The sequence below is a fragment of the Ursus arctos genome, unplaced genomic scaffold, assembly GCF_023065955.2.
Source record: "Ursus arctos isolate Adak ecotype North America unplaced genomic scaffold, UrsArc2.0 scaffold_29, whole genome shotgun sequence".
NCBI classification, from domain to species: domain Eukaryota; kingdom Metazoa; phylum Chordata; class Mammalia; order Carnivora; family Ursidae; genus Ursus; species Ursus arctos.
This window is the reverse complement of record NW_026622974.1, coordinates 34,486,593-34,503,370: the sequence shown is the minus strand read 5'-3', so window position 1 is coordinate 34,503,370 and position 16,778 is coordinate 34,486,593. Positions and strand designations below refer to the sequence as shown.

At 36.0% G+C, this 16,778-nt stretch overlaps 1 protein-coding gene across 4 annotated transcripts in view; it reads left to right on the top strand.

Annotated features, from left to right (window-relative positions):
* The window catches only part of IBTK (inhibitor of Bruton tyrosine kinase), a 95,210-nt gene that overhangs the window by 61,390 nt on the left and 17,042 nt on the right, over window positions 1–16,778 (top strand). The gene's annotated exons all lie outside the window — the stretch shown is intronic.

Here is a 16,778-nt window from a genome sequence, read left to right as displayed (position 1 = left end):
TTCTTGGCTTCTGGGTCCCCCTCCCATCTTTTCAAATATTTCATTCCTCTCTTTGCTTTTAAGTTAAAAATTAGACCTTGTAATTTTTTTGTTTTGACATTTACATCATGATTTTCTTTATTTACAGCATGGTTTCCAAAATTTTTTGTACATAGATACAATGTCTTCTTGGTGGTATTTTAAGTTTTTATTTATTTGAGATAGAGCACGAGCCAAGGGAGGAGCAAAGGAAGAGGGAGAAGCAAGCTTTCCATTGAACATGGGGCTCGATCCCAGGACACTGGGATCATACCTGGGCCACCCAGGTGCGCCACTTCTTGATATTCTAATTAGTGTGTATTACTAAAGTAATTTAAGGAAGCAGTTTTATTTTTTCATTTGTTTTTCGAAACAATATATATCATAGAAAAATTGGATAAACACAATTTTTTTTTTACCGCCTTAATTTCTTTGTCCCTTTGGATACATCATGAATATCTTCATGTTGTTATAATCATGGCTTCCAGCATCACTTTTAAGCAGGGGTATTTACTTGCTATAAGTTTTCTCCATTAGAGTTTACCTAAAATGGCAACATTAATAGGAATAACCTCCAAAAAGGTCAGCTAGCAATTTGAGGTATATAAAATAGGTTGTACCATCTGCTTCCCTTCTAGCCTCCCTTTTCTTTGTAGTTTATATCATAATAAAAGCAGTTCTAGAGGAAAAGTTATGGATAGTGTGAAGGGCAAGAAAGAGATTCATTGAACTCCATTTTTCTCATAAGTCTTGGAGACTGCTCTTTGTGGGAGGGAATCCTTTCAGTGCTTCTATTATTATTATTATTATTATTATTATTATTATTATTATTATTATTATTTGGAGAGAAAGAGAAGGGGCAGAGGGAGAAAGAGAGTCTTAACCTTCAGGCCCAATGAAGAGCCAGACATGGGGTTCTGTCTCATGACTCTGAGATCATGACCTGAGCTGAAATCGAAAGTTGATGCTTAAACTCAGTGACCCAGGTGCCCCCCTTTCATTGCTTCTAATGCCACATTTTCCTACTTGTAAGAGAATAGTTTTCCCAATTAAAATGTAAATTATTTTGAAGAGAGTGGCAACTCATTTTGAGTGCTACCAAGGGGACTAAATCAATGTCTGTCAGAGCTATTTATAGATCTAAAGCATGATCACAGAAAAGAAAGGAAGAGGTGGGAAAACCCAAGTAAAAAGGAGTAAAATTTGAGAGAATTAGTTTAGTAGAATGTTTTAATTCATCAGTATTTATTGCATATCTTCTGTATATGAGACAATATATGGTAGACTAATTTGGTCATTGCCTCTGTAGGGTTTGTGGGATAACTGTTTCAACATTGAGTTATGTTTTCCCTAAAGAAAACTATGGAAGAGACACAAAAAAGTTCTTGGATCAGCTCTCAAGATACTAAATGCACTGCAATTTGAGAATTAACTAAGCACGTGAAGAAGCTTTGGGCTTAGTAATATAGTTTTAGCCATGCCATTAATCAGTTTAATTATTTAAAAACAAAAAATAGAGGAAGATCCCAGGGAAGATGGTAGATTAGGAGGACCCTAAGCTCACTTTTTCCTACGATGCAACAGATAACATACACATCATTATAAATAACCCAGAAAATGATCCAGAGACAGTGGGAAGCTAAATGGACTTCGCTGGAGGGAGGGACTTGAGGGTGCAGAGAGGGGAGACAGACTCTCACACCAGGGAGCCTGTATGGGGAAACCGAATCCCTATAACATTTGGCTTTGAAAACTAGAGGGACGGAATTTTGTGAGTTCTTACAACCAGCAGGACTTAAAGCATGGAATTTTAAAAATCAGTAGGGCCTTGGTTCTGGGAGAGCCTTTAGGGCTATAGGAAAAAAAGTCTGTGTACTTAGACAACACAACAAATAGCTCACTGACCTATATCATAGACACAGCAGTTGGAAAAACCCCTGGGGCATATGAGGAGGGAGAATTATTTACTAATCCCAGAGCATATTCCAGAGGGACAGAAATCATTGGGAGACTCCTCCAGGAACAGAGGAGCTGGCAGGTGCCATTTCCCCAGTCCCCTTCCCTGCCTTGGGGATCTGCCCCCTCCAGCCAGGCTTGCCTTAGTCCAGCACTGTAGATCTCCACCCCCAGAAGACCAACATAAGCCTTGCCAATACCACGTCTCCTGACAGGGCACCTTGTTAAAACTGTGCATCCCACCCCTGCATGCATTGGAGACAGGCCCAGCTGGCCTGCTTTGTGTTGGAGGCACAAGGTCCCCCTAGCAGAGGACCAGCATGCAAAACTTGTAGGCACTGTGTGACCTCCACTCACACTTGCAGATTGGTCCTGGCCAACTTTGGTCAGCGGCAGCACATCCCCTCTAGCAAAGGTATGCATTTGTTAAAACTGCACCCAGCCCACGTGTTTTGATCAGCCCAGATGCCCATGGTCCTTGCAGAGGCTCATCCCTTCTCCCAGAGGACCTACTGCATGCCCACCATGTTGTAGATCCACCCCCACCAAAACACTCTTGGCCAGAGCCCATTCAGACCAGGGCCACAAGCTTGTCAGTGTGTAAGCATCCCTGACAGGGGTCAGCACCACTCCAAAGTGACTCCTACCCTGGGGAGAGGAAAAGATAACCACACAAACCAATTAAACTAGAGCCCCAACAGTGGGCTAGGGGCAGATAGCTGGTCTGATAGCAGGCCCCGCCCACCAACAAGTGTCTCAGGGGACAACACAGGTAAAGTGCCCTGTAGTTTGGTGCTACTACATCTCTGGAAAAAGTCTGGTTTGACTCACCTCAAGCCCAACGGGGCCCTAGGCTGGTCCAATAACACCACAGGGATCAAACATTGCCCACAGTAGGCAAAGTGAGCCACTGCAAACAACTGGACTGAAGCAAAAAGTGGTTTGGCCACAATAGCAGGGCACATGCAACACACATAGGAGACACCCCTGAAGTGCCACATTCTGGTAAACAGGTGACACTGCACTTCAGGGCACTACATGACTTCTTCATAAGGCCATTTCTTTCAAGAGTAGGAGATGTAGCCAGCTTTTCCTAAGGCATAGAAACACACACAGAAAGTTAGATAAAATGAGAGAGAGGAATATGTTCCAAATGAAAGAACAAGACAAAACTGTAGCAAGAGACCTAAGCAAAAGAGATAAGTAATATGCCTGATAGAGAATTTAAAGTAATGGTCATAAAGATAATCATTGTACTTGAAAGAGTGGAGGACATCAGTGAGACCCTTAGCAAAGAGATTAAAAAAAAAAGAACCAATTAGAGATGAAGAACACAATAAATGAAATTAAAAATACACTAGATGGAATAAAGAGCAGACTAAAGGAAGTAGAACGAATCAGTGACCTGGAGGACAAAGTTACATAAAGTAATAAAGCTGAGCAGGTGAGAGAAAATTATGTAAAATGAGAAAAAACTTAGGCAATTCTGTGACTCCATCAAGTGTAATAACATTCACATATAGGGATCCCCAAAGAATAGAGAGAAAATAGGGCAGAAAATTTATTTGAAGAAATAACAGCTGAAACTTCCCAAATCTGGGGAAGGAAACAAATTCAGATCCAGGAGGTACAGAGACCCCCCAATAAAATCAACCCAAGGAAGTCCATACCAAGACACACAATAATGAAAATGGCAAAAAGGAGTGAAAAAGAACATTAAAAGCAGCAAGAAAAAAAAGACAGTTACATACCAGGGAAACCCCATAAGGCTATGAGTGGATTTTTTAGCAGAAACTTTGCAGGCCAGATGGGATTGGCATGATATATTCGAAGTGCTGAAAGGAAAAGAACTGCAGCCAGGAATACTCTATCCAACAAGCTATCATTCAGAATAGGAGAGAGAAAGAGTTTCTCAAACCCAAGTTAAAGGAGTTCAACACCACTCAGGTCATGATCTCAGGGTTGCGAGATTAAGCCCCATATTGCTGATGGTGGAGTCTGCTTAAGACTTTCCTTCTCCCTCTGCCCCTCCCCACTGCTCATGTGCACGCTCTCTCTCTCTCTCTCTCTCTCAAATCCTTAAAAAGAAAATCTGGAAAGGACAAATACATGGAGGTTAAATAACATGCTAGTAAACAGTGAATGGGTTAACCCAAGAAATCAAAGAAGGCATCAAAAAATACATGGGAACAAATGAAAATGAAAACACAATGGTCCAAAATCTTTGGGCTGCAGCAAAAGCAGTTCTTTTTTTTTTTTTTTTTTAAGATTTTATTTATTTATTTGACAGAGATAGAGACAGCCAGCAAGAGAGGGAACACAAGCAGGGGGAGTGGGAGAGGAAGAAGCAGGCTCATAGCGGAGGAGCCTGATGTGGGGCTCGATCCCATAACGCCGGGATCACGCCCTGAGCCGAAGGCAGACGCCCAACCGCTGTGCCACCCAGGCGCCCCTGCAAAAGCAGTTCTAAGAGAAGTTTATAGCAATACAGTCCTTCATTATGAAGCAAGAAAAGTCTCAAACACCTAACCTTACACCTAAAGGAGCTAGAAAGAGAACAAACAAAACCCCAGCTGACTGTAGAAGGCAGGAAATAATAAAGATTAGAGCTGAAATAAATGATACAGAAACTAAAAAAAAAAAAAAAAAAAAAACAGATCAATGAAACCGGGAGCTGGTTCTTTGTAAAGATCAACAAAATTGATAAATTTGTAGCCAGACTGATCCCTCCCCCCTGCCACCAAAAAGGACTCAAACAGCATCAAAGAGGAGGAATAACAACCAACACCACAGAAATACAAAGAATTGTAAGAGAATATTATGAAAGATTATATGCCAATAAATTGAACAACCTAGAAGAAATGGATAAATTCCTAGAAACGTATAACCTACCAAAACTGAAGCAGGAAGAAATAGAAAATATGAACAAATCGATTACTGGCAATGAAATTGAATCAGTAATCAAAGAACTCCCATCGAAAAAGTCCAGGGCCAGATGGCTTCACATGTGAATTCTACCAAACATTTAAATAAGAGTTAATATCTATTCTTTTCATACTTTTCCAAAAAAAAAGTAGAAGAGGAAGAAAACTCATTTATTCTATAAGGCCAGCATTACCCTGTTACCACAATCAGAAAAAGACAGAATCCCCCCCCCCAAAAAAATAACCAAAAAAACTTCAGGCCAGTATCTCTGATGAATATAGATTCAAAAATCTTCAACAAAATATTGGCAAACTGAATCCAACAATACAATAAGAAAATCATTCACCAAGATCAGGTGGAATTTACTCCTGAGATGCAAGAGTGGTTCAATATTTACAAATCAATCAGTGTGATACATCATATTAACAAGAGAAAGGCAAAAAACCCATATGATCATTTCAATAGATACAGAACAAGCATTTGACAAAGTACAACTTCTGTTCATAATAAAAACCATCAACAAAGTAGATTCAGAGGAAACATACCTCAGCTTAATAAAGGCCATATATGAAAAACCCACAGCTAACATCATACTCAGTGGTGGAAAAACTGAGACTTTTTTCCCTAAGATAAGGAACAAGACAAGGGTGTCCACTCTCACCACTTTAATTCAACATAGTACTAGAAGTCTTGGATACAGCAATCAGACAAGAAAAAGAAATAAAAGGCATCCATATTGGAAAAGTAAAACTGTCACCTATTGAGGATGTGATACTATATATAGAAAACCCTTAAGACTCCACCAAAACCTATTAGAATAAATAAGTTACATACAAAATTAATATGCAGAAATTTGTCACCTTTCTATACACTAATAATGAACTGTCAGAAAATTTAAGAACATAATACTATTTACAATTGCATTGAAAAGACTGAAACACACCTAGAAATAAATTTAACCAAGTAGATGAAAGAACTATGAAAACTATAACTGATGAGGTAAATTGAAGATAACACAAACAGGTGCACTGTGCTCATGGATTGGAAGAATTAGTATTTTTAGAATGTCCATATTACCAATAACAATCGGTAGATTCAGCGCTATCCCTGTCAAAATAACAAGGCCATTTTCACAGGACTAGAACAAATAATCCTAAAAATTTGTATGAAACCACAAAATACCCTGAAGAGCCAAAGCAATCTTGAGAAAGAACAAAGGTGGAGGTATCACACTCCCTGATTTCAAACTATGACAAGGTATAATAATCAAAACAGTGTGGTACTGGCACAGAAACAGACACACAGATGAATGGAACAGAATAGAGTCCATAAATCTATGCTTATATGGTCAATTAATCTTTGACAAAGGAGGCAAGAGCATATAAGGGGAAAGAACATGTGTCTTCAGTAAATGGTTTTGGGAAAACCGGGTCATTATCTTATACCATATACAAAAAAAAAAAAAAAAAACCCTTAAAATGGGTTAAAGATTGAAATTTAAGAGCCAAAATCATAAAACTACTAGAAGAAAACATAGTTGGTAAGTTCTTGGATATCAGTCTGAGCAACATATTTTTTTTAAAGATTTGAGAGAGAGTGTGTGTGTGCAAGTGGGGGGAGGGGTAGAGAGAGAGGGAAAGCATCTCAAGCAGACTCTGCTGCGCTGAGCACAGAGCCCAACATGGGGCTCAGTCTTACAACCCTGAGATCATGATGTGAGCTGAAACCAAGAGTCGTACGCTCAACCAACCGACCCACCCAGGCACCCCTGAGCAACATATTTTTTTGATCTGTCTCCTCTGACAAGGGCATCAAATGCAGAAATAAACAAATGAGACTATATTAAACCAATAAGCCTTTGCAGAATGAAGAAAACCAACAAAACAAAAAGGCAATCTACCTACTGGGAAAAGATATTTGCAAATTGTGTGATTGATAAGGGTTTAATATCCAAATTATATAAAGACTCATACAACGTCAAAACAAAAACCAACCCAATTTAAAAAAATGGTCTGAGGACCTGAATATACATTTTTCCAAAGACGACAGAGAGATAGCCAACAGACACATGAAAAGATGTTCAACATCACTAATCATCTGAGAAATACAAATCAAAACCACAATGAGCTATCACCACACACCTGTCAGAATGGCTGTTGTCAAAAAGACAATAAGAACAAGTGTTGGTGAGGATATAGAGAAAAGGGAACTCTAATGCACTGTTGGTGGAATGCAAAATGGTGTAGCCATTATGAAAAACAGTATGGAGGTTTCTCACAAAATTAGAAATAGAGCTACCATATGATCCTGCAATTCCACTTCCGGTATTTATCCAGAGAAAATGAAAACACTAATTTGAAAAGATAGCATTATTTATCATAGCCAGGATATGGATGCAGCTAAGTACCATTGATGGATGAAAGGATAAAGATGTGGTGTACACACACACACACACACACACACACACACACACACATACACAGTGGAATAGGAGCCATAAAAAAGAATGAAATCTTAAAAAAAAAAAAAAAGGTAAAAGAAAAGAATGAGATCTTGCCATTTGCAGTAAGATGGATAGAACCAGAAGGTATTATATGCTAGGAGAAATAAGGATGAGAAAGACAAATACTGTATGATTTCCCTTATATGTGGAATCTAAAAAACAAATGAACAAAACAGAAACAGTTCATACATACAAAGAACAATCTGGTGGTTACCAGATGGGAGGAGGGGAAGGGGATTAAATACTCAAAATAACACACATCTGGTCATAAAATAAATAAGACACATAGATACAATGTGTAGCATAGGGAATATAGTTAATGTGTCACAACTTTGAATGTTAGATTTATGGTCGTGGTCACTTCACAATGTATATAATTGTTGAATCACTATGTTGCATACCTGAAACTAATATAATGTAAGACAGCTGTACTTAATAAAATTAAAAGATACAGACTAATCAATAGCAGTTTTATGTATCTTAGGACACCAAGTAAATTTAATATAACTTTATTCTGAATTATCAAAGTGAGTTATAAAATTAATCATTTATGTCCTTCTTAATGACTTCTTGAGACTATTTTTGGTATCTGAAGGATCTTTTAAAAGTTCATTTCTGCTAAATTCTTCTGAATATATATACTTCTTTTATTTGTACTCATTAAACAGTGGGCTGAGGTAACTTAGTAAAATATATGTATGTGAGTTATATGTGCCGGTATGTATATAAAATAATTATATATATGAAATAAGGATATAAAATATATATACTTTGGTTATTGAAATTTTATAAGTTAATGGCACAAATCAAGGTATTTGTCAGAAATCTTTAAAAAATGTTTATATAAAATGGTTGATGTTCGGAATTCATGAATTTTGATCCATATTTAGTGTAAATGGAAATAATCATTTGATTCTTGAATACTTTTTACACATAGGGTGTAAAAACATGTAGTATATGCTTGAAGAAATTAAAAAATGGAATAGATTTGTTTTCCTGAAAATATCCCTTGTAAATGTTGGTCTAAAGAAAGTTGGTAGGATTTAAACTTTACTTTTCTATGAATAAATTAGAAAATCAAGATTAAATTAGCATTTTAACCTGATTTACAAATTGTTTGTATAGAGTATATTCAGTACTCTAGTGATTTAACTTTTTAAAGATATTTCTCAAAGATGCATCTTCATCATCCTGAAGAATCATCTAACACAATTTTATTTCTGTGGAAGATGTTTTTATGCTATGTTTATCTTAAGATTAAGATACAGCTCATTAGCAAATCACAAATTAGCCCTCTAAGTCTGCTTCTGATTGTGGGAAGGATTTTGTTCGCAGATTCACTCACCTAGTTTCTATGACTCATAATACATAGTTGTATTCCTGCTGTGGACTGTTAGGTGTGGCAGTATGTTTTAAAGATAATTGGTTCTTGCATTAGAATGAAGTTCTGATCAGCTGAATTTAAATCTAATGTGAAAACACCAAGTGTATATGGGAGTTGGCCACTTTTCATTATCACCTGTTTTACTTGGAGAAATAATACATTTCTCACCAGTCATCTTGAGTGGAAGAATGCACAGTCTTTGTGGCCTGGCTTGATGTATGAATATAAATTCTTCCAAATTCCATGTAGAGGTAACCTATAAATTATAAACTAATTCAATTATTTAACTTTTTAGAGCTGGAAATTTTATTTATTAAAGCTAAAATTTCAGGGCTGCTTTAGCTAAGAAACAAAATCTGTTTTTGATGTGGTTACAAATGTCTACAAATGCTTCTTCGTAAAGCTACTGTGGTTGCTAAGATGGAAAATAGCCACAGCCTGAGTTAAGAAAGCAAAATCATGGGAAACCAGACACTGTTTCAAATTATGGCATGATCAGTGGAAAGAATAGAACTCATTTAAAAAAATCTGGTAAGTCACTTTATAGGTAACCACTGTGCATGATTAATGAACATGTGAGTTTAAGATATTTTATAAGCACTGTTACTTACATTTATTCCTAAGGAGATATTATCAGTAGCTTTTTAAAAAAGTTTTGAAAGTTTTTTAAAAGTATATCATTTACCACATCTAGGAGTCCCTAAATTACTACTAGGATAAATCTGACAACTTGTGCTTTATAGATCTCTCTGAAATTTCTGTATTTAGAAACATGAATACTTAGACTTTGAATGGATTCTTAGGCAAGAACATTTGCCAGCAGTGTTCCCAAATTGCTAACGTTATATTGTACACCATAGTTACCTTGTTCACTGATAGAAACCTTTAGGTATGTGTGCTTTTGGGAGGAGGACGGAGTTGTTAAGGAAATGGGGAATGATTCTTTTATATTTGTGTTTAACTTTTTATGTTTTATGTATGTGTTTTGGGAAAAAGTTCATGGTCAAGTCATAGGTAAGTCCCTTTTGAAGGAATATTTTTAGCATGAATACGTAGGTAGATGATGTTTTTCGATACAAATCTGTAAGGAAAATTGCATGTTTTACTTAGAGCAAATGACTTTTATATGTGGACACAGCAGTATATACTGTGATTAACCCAGGGTTCTGGAGTGAGCCTTGTTTAAGTTTAAATCATGGATCTGTTACTTGGTAGCAGTGTAAACATAGGTCAATTATTTAATCTTTCTTTGTCTTACTTTCCTTGTTCTTAAATAGAGCTAAAAACAGTACCTATTTTACAGGGGTAGTATGAAGCTAAACTGAGTTAAAGCATGAAACATTTAGCATAGCACCTTCAATATTATCTAATCAAATATATAATAAATGTTTGTCATTTATATTTTAATAAATTGTAACTTGATTTGTAATATGGCCACACAATTAACTGATTTCCTTAACATGTATTAAGTTTTCGGTGAACTTTTCTTTTTTCTTTTTTTTTTTTTTCTTAGAAAAATCTTACATAAGATGTTTTGTACTGATGGATCTAATCTTTACTGAGCAAATAGAAATTTCATAAAAATTTTTTGTTTTGATACAAACTTATGCTTAGCTCATGTGATAACAAAACAAAGTGTCAATCATCAGTATCTTCTTCCTATTTGTGTTATCTTTGGCAGTTCGTAAGAAGTGTCTTGATTTCTTACTGAAGGCAGCGGTAGACTAGATAAAGGATGAGTTCTGTGATCATTAAGAACTGGGTTTGTAGTTCTGCCTTCTCTCTAGTGATTCCTGAACTTTGGTTTTACTCTTCTTTTAAACATAGGAGATGATTAAAATACTTATCTTTTAGGATCGTTACTGTAAGAATTAAGTGACGTGATGCATGTTAAAGTGTTTTGCAAGTATGGTTTGGTAATTAGATCAGAGTTAGGTACAAATGAGCTATTCAGACAAAATACAGGATTTTAGATGGCCTTGCTCTTTTATGGGATGTCTCAAGTAGTATATGAATTTAATCTAGGTATGGACCTTACGATTTCTTGCCACTATGAATTTAACTTTTTGGGGAATTATCCAGTTAGCATTTGTGTTCACTTAGTAAGATGACCACTTTGTTCTCTGAGTAAAGAAAATAGAAAAAAAAAATTAAAGTTAGGCATGGAAGTTGTTTACATTATTATTGCTTATAATTTTGACTCTAATGTTAAGGGTTCTGAAAATGATGCTAAGGATATGGTATAGATCTAGTGTATTAAATAATAACTGAAGGTTATCTTTTAAAATTAATTTTTCTAAGACTTTGGAAGGAAAGCGATACTAAGCCTATTATAACTGATTATATGTCTTCATGTCAGAACTTCTTTGTTCTCATTGTCTTCTTTTTCTCTTCAATCATAATGTTTTGTTAAGTGATATGAAAATCATAGTAAGACTTACATAGCATTTCTCTGTATCAGCTACTGGTTTGAGTATTTTTTCATAAATTAACATTTGATCCTCATAACAACCATTATGATGTTGGAGATGGTATTAGTATCCTTGTGTTACTGATGAGGAAACTGAAACAAAGGTTAACTTCCTAAGATCAGAGCTAAAATTTGAACCCAGTCAGTCTAGCAACAGAGCTTATGTGCCTAACCCTATTATCCTGCAAATTGTTTCTGCATTGATTGTAAAATAAAACATTGTTGAATTAAGAGATTGATATCATGAAAATCTGAGTATGAAATCTTTGAAAGCTAAATTAGTCTGTACAAATGATTTTTAATTTTTTGCCTGTTTTTTGGTGCGTATTATTCTAAAATACATTCCACTTTTAATTATCAAAGTATTACACCTATATTGGGTGTGATTAATTTTGTGTATTTAGATCAACCTAATTTTTATTTCCTCTATTTTATTAATGTAAAATTAGGTTTACATTTTAAGTAACTTTTTATTAAAAGTACAGTTATCATAAGTGTATAGGTTGAATTTTCACAAACTGAACACATCCTATGCAACCAGCGCTCAAATTAAGAAGTAACAATACCAGCATCTTCTGAGTCCCTTCCTCCTTTCTTTTTTATCATCCACTATCCTGACTTCTCTGTCCATAGATTTTCTTTTAATATCTGTAAATAGAATTGTGTCTCGCTTCCTTTGTTCAACATATTTATGAAACTCATTCATACTTTGATGAGTACTAATTTCCACTGTGTAAATATACTGCAACTTATTCAGTTTTTGTTAGCATTTGAGTATCTTCATTTCTTTACTGTTAGGATTAGTGTTGCTATAGATGTTCTAGTTCTGATCTTTGGTGAAGTACATTTGCATTTCTATTGGGTGTATAACTAGGAATAACTGGATCAGGATATGTGTATATTCATTTTTAGTGGCTATCACAAAACATTCTCATCGGTGGTATATGAGTTGTGCTTTCTCCACCTCTTTACCAAAACTTGGCATTTTTCAACTTTATTTTAGTCATTTGGGAAGGAGTTCAGATTTCCTTTTCTGTTTTTTTTTAAAGTAACTTTATCAAGTTATAATTTACATATGGTACATCACTAAATTTGTGTATAGTTTTGACAAATGTATATATCTGTGTATTCACCACCCCAATGGAAATAAAAAAATAATTTCCATCATCCCGGTACCTTTTCTGTCTCCACCTATGCCACCATTGGTGAAATTTCTGTCACTATAACTTAGTTTTTGCCTGTTCTCAAACTTTATATAAGTGGCATGTAAATATAGTTATGTTCTGTTTTATGTCTGGCTTTCTGTCATTCAATTCAGAGTTTTGGAGCTTCATCCATGTTGTTGCATTTATCTGTAATTTCTTTTTGTTGAGAAATACTGGGTTTCCAGTATATTTTTATGAAAAAAGTTATTATTTATGTGTAAGTCATAATAGACATGTTTTTATTTCTCTTGGGTAAATACTTAGGAGTGGAATTGCTAGATCATATGTTAAGCGAATGTTTTATAAGAAACTTTGTAAGAAAAACACCAAACAGTTCCGGAATAGTCATGTTTTATATTTCTGCCAGCAATATGTGAGAGTTTCTGTTGTTACATATCCTTTCCAATACTTGGTACACTTAATCTTTTTCATTTTAGCTACTAGGAGGTGTGGTTTATTTCACATTTCTCAAGGGCTTATTGGCCATTTTCATATCTTTGGGATGCGTGTTCAGATCTTTGCCTTTTATTGGTCATATTTTGGATCATAGGCCTTTTCCATTTTTTCTGCTTTATCCTGTTAATGTATATTTTATATTGATTTTTTTTTTTTTGACTGTTACACCAGCCTTGCATTCCTGGGAAAAAAACTCACTTTGTCATTGTCTGTTATCTTTTTAATAAATTGCTGAGCATTACCATTATCCCAGGAAGTTTTCTTCAGAAAGTTCTCTTTCGTCCTGGCTCTCTCCATCCACCATACCATTGTCAGCCACTGTTGTGATTTTTCTTTTTTGACCACAGATTAGTTTTGCCTCTTCTAGAACTTTAGAGAATGAAACATAATGTACTTTTTTTTGTCTGGCTTCTTTCATTCAGCATGCTTTTCAGATTTATCTGGATTGTGCATACCAGTGGTTTATTCTTTTTTATTAGTATCCCAAGGTATGAATATACAGCTTGTGTTTATTCCTGTTGAATAGTTTTTGGCAATTATGAATAAAGCTGCTGTTAACAAATTCTTGTTTGGGCCTTTTTACAGACATATATTTTAATTTCTCTTGGGTAAATACAAGGGACAGTTGCTGGATTATACAGAAGATGTATGTTTACTTATTAAGAAACTGCCAGACCCTTTACCATAGCATTAGTACCATTTTATCCTCCCACCAACAATGTATGAGAGTATTGGTTATTTTATATTCTTGCCAACATGTGGATTGTCAATTAATTATACCCATTCTGGTGGGTGTGTAACAGCCTCTCATTGTGGTTTTGTGTTTCCCTGATGAATAATGAGCACTGTTTTATGTGCTTATTGATCATTAGCATATCTTTCTTTGTGAAGTGTCTATTCAAATCATTTTTGCTTGCTTTTTGAAATTGCCTAGTCTTTTTTTTTTTTTTTAATGATTTTTTATTATATTATGTTAGTCACCATACAGTACATCCCCGGTTTCCGATGTAAGGCTCGATGATTCATTAGTTGTGTATAACACCCAGTGCACCATGCAATACGTGCCCTCCTTACTACCCATCACCGGTCTATCCCATTCCCCCACCCTCCTCCCCTCTGAAGTCCTCAGTTTGTTTCTCATAGTCCATAGTCTCTCATGTTTCATTCCCCCTTCTGATTACCCCCCCTTTCTTTATCCCTTTCTTCCCTTACCGATCATCCTAGTTCTTATGTTCCATAGATGAGAGAAATCATATGATAGTTGTCTTTCTCTGCTTGACTTATTTCACTTAGCATTATCTCCTCCAGTGCTGTCCATGTTGTAGCAAATGTTGAGAACTCGTTCTTTCTGATAGCTGAGTAATATTCCATTGTATATATGGACCACAACTTCTTAATCCAGTCATCTGTTGAAGGGCATCTCGGCTCCTTCCACAATTTAGCTATTGTGGACATCGCTGCTATGAACATTGGGGTGCATATGGCCCTTCTCTTCACTACGTCTGTATCTTTGGGGTAAATACCCAGTAGTGCAATGGCTGGGTCATAGGGTAGCTCAATTTTTAACTTTTTAAGGGACCTCCACACTGTTTTCCAGAGTGGCTGTACCAACTTGCATTCCCACCAACAATGTAGGAGGGATCCCCTTTCTCCACATCCTCTCCAACAATTGTTTCTTGCCTTGTCTATTTTTGCCATTCTGACTGGCGTAAGGTGGTATCTCAGTGTGGTTTTGATTTGAATTTCCTTGATGGCTAATGATTTTGAACATTTTTTCATGTGTCTGTTAGCCATTTGTATGTCTTCATTGGAAAAGTGTCTGTTCATATCTTCTGCCCATTTTTTGATTTGTTTATTTGTTTCTCGTGTATTGAGTTTGAGAAGTTCTTTGTAGATCTTGGATACCAGTCCTTTATCTGTAGTGTCATTTGCAAATATATTCTCCCATTCCGTGGGCTGCCTCTTAGTTTTTCTGACTGTTTCCTTGGATGTGCAGAAACTTTTAATCTTGATGAAGTCCCATAAGTTCATTTTATCTTTTGTTTCTCTTGCCTTTGGGGATGTGTCATGAAAAAGGTTGCTTTGGCCGATGTCGTAGAGGTTGTTGCCTATGTTCTCCTCTAGAATTTTGATGGATTCCTGTCTCACATCGAGGTCTTTCATCCATTTGGAGTTTATTTTTGTGTATGGTGTGAGATAGTGGTCAAGTTTCATTCTCTTGCATGTAGCTGTCCAATTTTCCCAGCACCATTTATTGAAGAGACTGTCTTTTTCCCACCGGATGTTTTTTCCTGCTTTATCAAATATTAGTTGCCCAAAGAGCCGAGGGTCCATTTCTGGGCTCTCTATTCTGTTCCATTGGTCTATGTGTCTGTTTTTGTGCCAGTACCATGCTGTTTTTGTGATCACAGCTTTGTAGTACAGCTCGAAATCCGGCATTGTGATGCCCCCAGCTTTGTTTTTCCTTTTCAACAGTTCCTTGGAGATTCGGGGCCTTTTCTGTTTCCATACAAATTTAAGGACTGTTTGTTCCAGTTCTTTGAAAAATGTCCTTGGTATTTTGATCAGGATAGCATTGAAAGTGTAGATTGCTCTGGGTAGCATGGACATTTTAACTATGTTAATTCTTCCGATCCATGAGCATGGAATATCTTTCCATCTTTTTATGTCTTCCTCAATGTCTTTCAAGAGTGATTTATAGTTTCTAGAATATAGGTCCTTTACGTCTCTGGTTAAGTTAATTCCAAGGTAACGTATGGTTTTTGGTGCTATTGTAAATGGGATGGATTCCCTAATTTCTCTTTCTTCGGTCTCGTTATTCGTGTATAGAAATGCAACTGATTTCTGAGCATTTATTTTGTATCCTGCCACGTTACTGAATTGCTCTATAACTTCTAATAGTTTGGGAGTGGCTTCTTTTGGGTTTTCCATATAGAGTATCATGTCATCTGCAAAGAGAGACATTTTGACTTCTTCTTTGCCAATTTGAATACCTTTGATCCCTTTTTGTCATCTGATTGCTGTTGCAAGGACTAGAATTCTAGTACTATGTTGAATAATAGTGGCGAGAGTGGGCATCCTTGTCGAGTTCCTGATCTTAAGGGAAAGGCTTCCAGCTTTTCCCCATTGAGAATAATATTTGCAGTAGGCTTTTCATAGATGGCTTTTATGAGATTGAGAAATGTACCTTCTATTCCTACACTCTGAAGGGTTTTAATCAGGAAAGGATGCTGTATTTTGTCAAATGCTTTTTCGGCATCGATTGAGAGGATCATATGGTTCCTGAGTCTTTTCTTGTTGATATGATGTATCACGCTGATTGATTTGTGAATGTTGAACCACGCTTGCATCCCAGGTATGAATCCCACTTGGTCATGATGGATAATCCTTTTAATGTACTGTTGGATTCTATTAGCAAGTATCTTGTTGAGGATTTTGGCGTCCATATTCATTAGGGAAATCGGTCTGTAATTCTCCTTTTTGAGGGGGTCTTTGCCTGGTTTGGGGATCAAGGTAATATTGGCCTCATAGAATGAGTTTGGTAGCTTTCCTTCTGTTTCTATTTTTTGAAATAGCTTTAGGAGAATAGGTATTATTTCTTCTTTGAATGTTTGGTAGAATTCCCCAGGAAAACCGTCCGGGCCTGGAGTTTTGTTATTTGGAAGGTTGTTTATCACTGATTCAATCTCTTCATAATTAATTGGCCTGTTTAAGGAATCAATTTCTTCCGGTTTCAATCTTGGTAGTTTATAGGTTTCCAGGAAGGATTCCATCTCTTCCAGATTGCTTAGTTTATTGGCATATAGCTGTTGATAAAAATTTCTAATAATCCTTCCAATTTCAATGGTGTTCGTCGTGACC